Source organism: Panthera uncia (genome assembly GCF_023721935.1).
Source record: "Panthera uncia isolate 11264 chromosome B2 unlocalized genomic scaffold, Puncia_PCG_1.0 HiC_scaffold_24, whole genome shotgun sequence".
In the NCBI taxonomy this organism is placed as follows: domain Eukaryota; kingdom Metazoa; phylum Chordata; class Mammalia; order Carnivora; family Felidae; genus Panthera; species Panthera uncia.
The window spans coordinates 48,381,159-48,391,473 of NW_026057580.1; positions in this window are offsets into that span (position 1 = coordinate 48,381,159).

The window sequence follows — 10,315 nt, forward strand, 5'->3', positions numbered from 1 at the left end:
CAGGACTGCTGATGGACATTTGACAGATTGGTAAGTATCACTGTGCTGAAATATTTGCAATAAAGACATTTGTGGAAAAGAAAATGTAATAATTCCAGCAAACAAAAGAAAGATATATTTAATGTTTGGGAGCTTCTAATTAACTACAGGCAATCTAAGAGATTTGTTGCTAGAGAAAATAAAAGGGATTAAAGAAGTAAAGTCTGACCTGGTTGTTTAGAATAACTTCGATTTTCAGTAATGGAAAACTAAATTGGTATAAAGTTCTTCCTCACTATCATTATTGTCATCATTATTGTCAATCATGTTATCACATCAAACGCCAGATTCCTCTCTGGATTGTTTCTTGGTTGCTCCCAGTCCCTTTTAAAATGTTTCTTTCCTCTAGAGGACACCTCTTTGGATGTTAATGTAGCCAACAAAGGCCCAGGGATAGGGAAGTGGAAAGAGGGGAGGAGGAGAAAAAAGTGAGCTAAGCAGTTTCTAGAGCCTGAGTAAACCTTTGGGAGTGTGATTCCACCAGCCTTGGACCACTCTTGGGAGTTGAACAAGTATAGGGATTATGTCTGTTCCATGAGATCTGAACTACGCTTAAACCCCCTTGTTTCCTCAAACACAGTGATCTCTGCATTATTTATCGATGGATTAAACAGGGAGTCATGACTGCCCAAGTCCATAGTGTGAATAAAAATGAAACTTTCTGGGCATTTCTGCAATGCAAGGTAAGTTAAACTTGAAAGATTCAAGTAGTCATCTACTCTAAGATTTTATGAATCTTTCAATTTCATCTATCAGACAACATTCCCTGAATTTCTGTTCCTGTGTTGGGAGTCAGAAAATGACTTCTCTTCCCACGTTAGCCATGAAGTGACCATGTTACCTTGGCAAGTTTCTCTGCCTCCTCACTGTCGAATGAAGAGCTTATATTAAGTTAGTGGTCTTCCAGCTCTCACTCTGTGATTCTGGGAAGCTTGAGTTCCACCATTCTTTACTGATGGAGGGAGAGTTGGAGAAATAGAAGAAGTCTCTTTTCTGATGCTCAAGGGCATTCGTTCTAGCTTGGATTGGACAGTGAGTGCTAACAGTAGAGAGTAGGTTTTCTCTCTGCTAAGTGCACCTTGTTCCCTAACTCTTGGAACAACCTCATTAATCTATTTCCAGTTATTTAAGAGCTTTGAGTGTCCCTGAATACATGTTACTGGGCTCTTGTTCTCCTGTTTTTAAATGTGGTATTGTGCGTTTTGTTAGAATAACAAATAGGGGAAATGTGTGCAGTGTATGGATAGGAAGTGGTTTCCTTAGCAACGATTACAATAAGAAAAATATATCAAAGGATGTGGGTTTTCCCCTACTTTCATTACCCCCAATCTAGCCCCTAGCTTATACTTAATCTTTTCTTTTTTATTGTAAGATAAAACATAGCATCATGTACTCATGATGATCTATTATAATTTGGGGGTAAACCAAGATCTGACATATGCACATAGCAGAGTGGGGCCTTCACTGCTGTTTTGGGGTGCTATATTTAAAGCACATGTGTATACTTGGCTTGTTTCCTCTTTGGAGCTGTTCAGAAATCTGAAGGACCTATAAAAGCTGTTTTCTTTACCTTTCTTGGATTTCTATACCCTTATGCCTATCCCTTCCTAATGTCAATTTGAAACACAAATACCCCAAACCATAGAAACCATCATGTGTAAATACTGAGGCAAATCAGATATTTACTTGAAGTCATAAGGACTAAGAGAGTCTTATAAAGTAATATTTGGCCTCTGGGCTGGGCTACCCTTTTTTTAATCTTTTTCAGATAAACCCTCTGCACTATGAGCATGCAGTTTCCTCAGTTTTAACTTTTTACTTTTCTGTGATGGAGAGGAGACTCATCTCAACTTGCAAGAATTAGTCTGCTAAGTCTCAATAAAGATACAAGAACATAACTTTCTGGCATGACTTGGCATTGCCTAAGCTTGGAGACTTCTTAATTAGTAAGGAACCAGAAGACTTCTCAAGGACCTTTTTGTTGAAGTTTAATTCTGGAGATGAAGACTTGGGGATAGTCCCTTCTGTGTAGTTAGTTACTTCAGGGATGGGAGCACGGCAGAGCTAGAAGCAATATTTCTGGTCTATTCTAGACAGTTGGTCCACAAATTAATATTGATCCTTTTCTTGATGCCTCCCTTCTGAACTATAGGAGAGACAGAAGTCATGACATAATTTTAATGCCATTTCATCAACCATTATTTTCTATTCAGATGTCGTTGCTAATGAACCATGCGTGACTTCCTTCCTTTTAGGAGAGCGAGCTTCCTGCCTCCTTCCCATGCTTCTGTGCAGGAGAAGGGAAGCACACTTGGCCTCAGCTGATCACATGTGTGTGTGTTGGTCCAGATTGCTGAGATGTATGATCTCCTTCCCCAGTTCTGTTCAGAGTGCTCTGTTTTTTAAATAACAGTGAAGCAACTCGTGGCCATAAAGCAGAAAAGGAGAAACAAGTTGGAATTTTTTTCCAAGTTTCTGATGTGGCAAACAAATAGGTCAAGTGAACTAGCAACTCGATCGCAGACTGAAACCATGTGATGAAAGGCCTCTTAGGCTTGGATCTCAGGCACACCCAGCTCTTGGTCCCTGGTGAGAGAGGGCTGGGATGATGGAGAATGGTATTACTTGGTAATGGCAGGCCATGGTTGGAAATGAGAAGACAAATCCCAAGACTGGCTTGAGGGTTCTGGCCAGTTCTTTTCAGCTGAAAGTTACCCCTACTTGACCATGGTTTGCTGGTGTCTCTGAGAGTCTGTAAATTCTATGGAGTTAGCACACACTAGCATTTCCAGTGAAGCCCAGTGGTCTTTAGCATCATATTATCGAGGCATTAAATTCCATGTATGGTAATGTGAACTGAACAAAAGCCCATCCCTGGAGTGTGAAAGAGCAAAATCAACAGGTTGTTTCTCCTTGAATTGTAACTGAAGTTTCTGCCTCTCTGCACTGTGCTTATTCCAGCTCTTAAAAATATCAACACATGAAATAAAAAGAAGGGACTCTATTGGCCACAGTTCTTCTTGGCTGTGTCTCCTACTTCAGTTCTCCTAGGCATTCCCATAGCCGTTGTACAGAAACTAACCAGCAAGGAGGCCTGGCGGGGGGGGCGGGGGGGGTGGGGGCGGGGGTTTGAAATAGCTGTGTGAATTTTAATAAGACTTTTAGAAAATAAGAAGTTTCTGCAGTCCACCTGTTCACGTTATAATTCTTCTCTGCTGTTCAACATGTTACTTTCTTTGTTCCCCAACCCTTGCATATGGTCTGAAGTGGAAATCCTTTCCATATTTACTCTGTCTGGGTTCTGTTGCATCTGAGATTGCCAGGTAGTTTGACTTTCATTTTGGGCTATGCCTCAAGGAAAAAAGTCCATGCCTTCTTTCTTTTCCTGTTTATATATTTTTCCTTCCCCAAGGTATTCTTTTCCTCCTCCTCTGTCCCTCCTCCTTCTCTCTTCTTACATTCTCTAGGTCAGAGTTACCCTTCCCTAGTTATTTTCTCCTTTATCTCAGCTTCTGTCTACCTCACCATCTACTCTGTGGGGAAAATAAAATACTCTGTGAAACAGTAGATAGCTCAATTTCTGATATTCAAGAATCCCATTCCCTGCCCAAATGGACTCTAAAAGGATTCAAATAAAATGTTTCCAGATTAAAGGTGGAGTATAGTTTATCAACATAGACAAGAGAGAAATTTCCCAGACACTGTACCAATTAGTTCCTTTCTGTCTTCAGTATTTGCATGAAGAAGGAATGTTTTAGGGCCATATTTGGGAGGTGCAAGAACCTATAGTAGAGGGGCAAGGATAAGAGGGCCTTTTGTCCCCATCACTGCATTGAAAGGGCTCTTGTTAAGGTCATCTGTGACCTCTGTGTTGCCAAATTCAACAGTCACTTTGGTGTCCTTATCTTATTTGACCTCTCACTAATGTTGTCTCACTTGTCTTGCTTTTCTTCCCCCTCCTGGCCACAGCTGCTCAATCTTCCTGGATGAGCCTCCCTTCTCTACTTCAAATGCCAATGCCCCAGGGGCCAGCCCAGACCTTTTCTCTTCTCCATCCAAATTCTCTCCCTGAGGATCTCATATTTACATATCATTTATATTTGGAAGACTTCTAAGTATCAGTCACCAGTCCTAACCTATCTCCAAAGCTACAGACTTCTAACAAGAGATCTAGTCGGGCAGATACCTCCTGACATTTCTTTTTGATATCTCGAAAGAGATTACCTCCACATCTCCTCTTGAATAGGCATCTCAAATTGAACCATGACCAACCAAAACAGATCTCTTTATTCTTACCGCCACTCTCCTCCCCAACATATTTTTCTCAGCCTTTCTAGTTCCATTAAGTGGTATCACCATCCATCCAGTTGTTCTATCAAAAGTCACACTCCCACTTCTAATCCATCACCATTGAGCTCTGCCTCCAAAATACACAAAAATCCACTCACTTTGCCCAACTCCATGGCTATCACCCTTGTCCATGCCACTCTCTTTCATTGTGTGAGTGACTGCAATCATTTCCAAAGAGGTTTCTCTGTTTCTACTCTTGTCCTTATTGTGCTACTTTCCATACAGTAGCCAGAATAATTTTCAAAAATGTAAATCAGATTGCATGATTCGTCTTCTTAATCACCCCTTGCACTGTCCTGTATGTTTGCTCCCCTGCCCCATAAAACACTCTTCTTTGCATTGTTTAGTAGTTTACTTGCACTTGTAGTCCTGACCTGCTGAAAAGTTTCGACTTCTTTATGCTGTTTTCTTTCTCATAGATAAAATGAGGACAAAAATATTTACGGATCTGAAAATCCTTTAAAGTATTTATTACTGTGCAGGTAAGAAAGCTTCCTAGGTAATCCCCTCCTTTTTTGAAGCTTGGAAGGTGGGATTTCAGGGACCAGTGGTATTATTACTTTCTTATCATTTGACCAGGGGTACTAGAGAGAGTTGGGGAAAACAGTGTGGACTTAGGGAGACAGATGCGGATTAGTGGGAGAATAAAATGGGAAAGTAAAACATGGCAGGAGGGCTTTAAAAGAGGGCACACTGAATAAATTTTTTCATTTATAATTCTGACTATAGTAACATTTTATAAATTGAGTTGCTGTAGAAAAAGGAGTAATAAAATGATATTAATTAGCATCATATTAAAAATTATACTATTTCTCCATGAATTTGTATAATCTTTCTGCAAAGGGCTAGAAGTGTCTTAAAAAGCTCTAATGATATTATGTTATTGGGCAACGTGTCTATAATAGACATTAATTATATGGTATTAAAAAAATCCACAGAGCTTTCTAAAGGTACAATATGCTAATAAGACACCAGAAACCTAATTGCTACTTTAAAAGTTGAGAATTGAAATTAGCTTAATGATAGGAAAAATTTTAATTGGAAAAAAATATTCACAAAACACTTTCTATGATGTAGTTTTTCACTGTAAGGAAAATTAAAAAAAAAATAAAACCAAAATAATTACTCAGACCTTGTTACACAGATAATGCTGTTACACTTCCTCTTTTTCTAAGATATCTCATTGTGTGGCTTTCCGAGCCTTTTATAAGTCAGCCACTAGAGAGCAAACTTCTTCTTTTTATCAGACTGTAGTTTTATCTAGAAAAAAAAAAAATACACCACGTATATATTGGCACTCTTATAATACCACATTATCTCAGACTGTAAAATCTGATAATATAGCTTCTGGGTGCCTGAGGCAGTGGGCGTGGGGGATGAAAATAGGGAATTTTAAGGCCGTTTATATTAAAAACACACGAAAGAACAAGATAAGATATTGTAATGTTGAACCACCTTCCTGGAGTGAACATGAAACCTGCTAATGGAGCATCAAGTCTTATGTTTCATCCCGTGTAATAAAATACGATAGACATTGTTTGGTCTGACAGGCGTCTTGGGCCTTCTTATGAGGCGAGGGTCTCTAGAGAGCTCAAAGAAATGATACCCTTTCCAGGTGAAGTGTGGATAAATTACACTGTCAGCCACCTTTACTGCCTTCAGTTGCAGAGGCTTGAGCCAGGCACAAGGAAGCTGCCAGGTGAAGAACATTCTCACCCATTCGGCGAATCCCCACTATTGACGTCAGTTCCAAAGGTCAGTATAGTCCCCAAACATCAATATGCAGGCAGATAAAGGGTGGGATGCAAGGGACAGGGGGGAATTTACTGCACATAGAAACCCCATGTTACCAGGCCCCAGAAGATATTTCTCAGCTAGCTTTTGGGCCAAGATTGAAAGATACTTAAGTGAGCAAAACTGCTTTCTCTGTTGGTAAACTGTTAACAATTGGTCTTTTGCACACAATCTTAGGGACTCATGGCTGAATAAAGTCATTGGAATCAAATTTCACCTCTGTTGTTGGGCTTTGGGATGTTTGAGTATACATAGTCTAGAAGGTGAGCTTTTTGGGTATTTTAAAAAATATTTAAACAGCTATAGGTAGATTATAAAAGATACCCAAGAATGGGGATTTCAAAATCTTCCAAGAGAACATTTTCCTGGGTTTATTGGCTATTTCAGTTAGGAAATTTTTCTTATATTGAGTTGACCCATGTGATATAGGCAATATGTGAACAATTTGTTTGATAAAATGGCAATGTCCCGGGATTCAATCTAATACTTTATTCTACAGGGTCTTCTGTGGAGGGGCCTCACCTCAATGGCCATTTAATAATCAGTCAGCCGTCACTGTGTGCCCACTAAGTGCTCTGTACAGTACCAAGGTAATTCAACAAAGACACACAAGTTGAGTACCTGCTCTGTGCCATGAGCACTGTAGCAAACATTCCGAGCAACCAGATGAGTTCTGTCCTCGCAGACCTTGTGCTTTCATGAGAGAAGCTCACATGAATCACTCACTGCAAGGAGACTCGGGCAGTGTTATGTTCTCTAGAGTCGAAGAGCTGTGGGAAAAGAAAGAGGAGGGATTCCATCCTGACTAGGGGACTCCAGGAACATACTTCCATCAAAGAGGTGGTAACTGAAGTGGACTTGGAGCATACGTAAGATTGTTCTTACAATTTCTGTCAGATGTCTGCAGCTGTAATTGTTATTATCACTGAGTGGTAAAGTCCCTGAGGGCAGTGGTCTATCTGTAACCACGTGGAGCCTGAAAAGAGTGAAGCCTCCATTCCACCTTCCCAAGTCAGTGTGGTGTGGTGGGTGAGAACATTTACCCTGGGGCCAGACTGCCACTTAGTACTGTGTGAGCGTGAGCAATTTATGCAACTCTTCTATGCTTCAGTGTCCTCATCCGGAAAATGTGGGTACATAATAGCACCTATCTATCTATGTTCTCCTCTGGAATCAGACATGACCGAGCATTTCCCCAAGTCTGTGGGGGAGCCCAACAAAATTCTTTTCACTGACACACCAAGGAGCCCCTGAGGAAAAAACTGAGCACAATGAACTTAAGGAAGAGGGAGTCTGGCTGGCAGTTCTGGCTCCACTGAAGCCCTAGGGAATTCGGGGAGTCAAGGAAGAACATCTGTCCCATGGGATGTTTTCCTTTCACCCAGTTCTTTGCACTGATTCTTGCTTGCTCTCTCTCTCTCTTTCTGTGTGTGTGTGTGTGTGTGTGTGTGTGAAAGTTTAGCTTTATAAGCCAATAAATGATATTCTGAAAGAGCTATTTTTACTGAAATCTCTCTAAAACTCCAGGGCTCTGGTGGAATTTCTTTCATAGCCCTCAAGCAGATTGTAACACAGGGCAGAGGTAGGGTAGGTGGAGGCTTTTGTGGATTTCCAGTTCCAGAGGTCACAGGGGAGTAGTGTCAACTCCAGGGCCCCAGGGCTTCCAGCGGGTGGCAGAGATGCCTGGCAGATTCTCACCCAGATGAAGCAGCAGCCTTATCTAATACCACATGGGATTGCTCCTATTTGAGCACATCTGAGGCAGCCCCTGGGAATGCCAGAAATTCTGGGTGGCTGGGAGCTCTTTGTAGAAGAATCCCGCAATAGCAGGCAGGGTGAAATTCAGCAAACAAAACAAAACAAAACAAAACAAAACAACAGAAAAAAGGTTATGGCACAGTGCTACCCAATTTGTATCTTTTAGGCTCCTCTGGTCTGGGGCACGTTAGTTACATGTGACTCCTGTTTGCAATTCATCAATTTCCTTAGTGACTGAAGGTCAGAAAAGTTTAAAAAGTTCTCCCCCTGCCTGAGAAAGTAATAGATCTTATTGTGGATAGTAGAAAAAAAAATACAAAATTAGGTTAAAATTACCATTAGGTTATCACGCAGCGATATATTTTTAATTAAAAAAATTTTTTTTAAAAAATTTATTGTTGAGAGACAGAGAGACAGAGCACGAGCAGAGGAAAGGCCGGGGGGGGGGGGGGGGGGGGGGGGGGGGGGGGGGCCCGAAGCAAAGAGAGGGGGAGACCCAGAATCTGAAGCCGGCTCTAGGCTCTGAGCTGTCAGCACAGAGCCTGAGGCGGGGGCCCAGCCCACTAACCAGGAGATCATGACCTGAGTTGAAGTCGGAAGCTCAACCCACTGAGCCACCCAGGCGCCCTGGGTATATTTTTAATTTGTAAAAACATAGGTTGATGTAGTTCCATTTAGCTTTTATATTAACAGAGGGCATGTATATTTGTAATTGGGTAAATTTATCTAAATAGCTATATATGGCTCTAAAATTTTTAGCAGTTTTAATCCTCCCCCTTCACTTAACATTGTATGTTGAATATTTTCCTACATTATTACATGCAAACATTCTACAAAATGAAATAGTACTCAGTGACTCAAAAAGAGAACAATCCTTTCTCCACTCAGCTTTATTTGCTTTGCCCTGCCTCAAGAGGAACCATTTTCTGTTATTATATAGCAGCTTCTTGTGATACGTATCTCCGTATTTTATTTTTTTGAAAAGGTTTATTTATTTTGAGAGGGGGTGCACAAGTGTGCAAGCAGGGGAGGCACAGAGCAAGAGGGAGAACGAGCATCCCAAGCAGGGTCCATGCTGTCGACAGAGCCATCGCAGGGGGCTTGATCTTATGAACGATGAGATCCTGTCCTGAGCCGAAATCGAGTCAGGCTTAACCCTCCGAGCCACTCAGGCACCCTGCTTATCTCCATATTTAAAACTAATATTATATTTACCTGGAAAGGGAGATACGATGATCTTGAAGGTTGTTTTCTCAGGGCGAGGCTTACCTGTTGCACTCCAAATGTGCTGACCCCTGCAATTTCCCGCGCAATCGGTGGCAGCGGGGCGCTGGTTCCCGCTTTCCCCTATCTTCTCAAGTTTGAGACCTGACTTGACCTCTTCGGACCTCCATACTTGCTCTCTCTGCGTTTTGCCCCCAGGCTTAGTGGCAAGACAGCCTCCTTGTGTGGGGGGGTTCTCACAGGAAGATTTCACTAAGTGGTGAGAGCGAGTTATATTGAGAAGTTCAGTGTGAGTTCTTAAGCAACTCGAGTTTCTTTTTGCCTGACTTGTCAGCTGAAGAAGACCGTAAGTTTGAACTTTTTTTGCTGTTTTTGTATTTGCGCCTCCGCTTTTTTTCCATCCATATGAAATCGTGGGGAGTACTCAGAGCGAAGAAATGTGTCCAGGCTGGGAATGAGGGGGTGGGGGTGGGGGTGAAAATAGGTTAGAGCAGCAGGTGGATTTGAGGTCAAAGCTCAGGAAGGATGAGGTAGAATCCACACCAGTGGGGCAGATCATGAATTGGGAACCAGAGACCCAAGTTGGCCAGGTGACAGAGGTTGGTAGGAAGAAGTCTGAGACAAAATGAAAAAACAATTAAAAATAAAAAGTTCCTGGGGCACCTGGGTATCTCAGTCGGTTGGGCATCCTACTTTGGCTCAGGTTATGATCTCCACAGCATGTGAGTTCAAGCCCCTCCTTGGGTTCTGTGCTGTCAGCTCAGAGCCTGGAGCCTGCTTCGGATTCTCTCTCTCTCTCTCTCTCTCTCTCTCTCCCCCGCTTATGCTCTGTCTTTGTCTCTCAAAAATAAACATTAACAAAATTAAAAAAAAATTCCTAAGATTAATATCCTATTTTCTTCATTTACCAATTTTATACAGATAGTGAGGACTTTTGCTTTCTCTTACCCTCTCTTTCTTGAATCTTCCTGATATAATTATATTTTAATTTTTAGTTAAACACATAGTGTTTTCATGATAATTATGAGAATATTGTTCACTACCGTTGTAAGTAATGTGCTATGATTATGTTTTCTTTCTTGTGTATTTTTTGTTTTTTTTTTCTTGGAGTTAATAATTGTCATTTTCATTTGCTTAAGCTTCTTTGAAA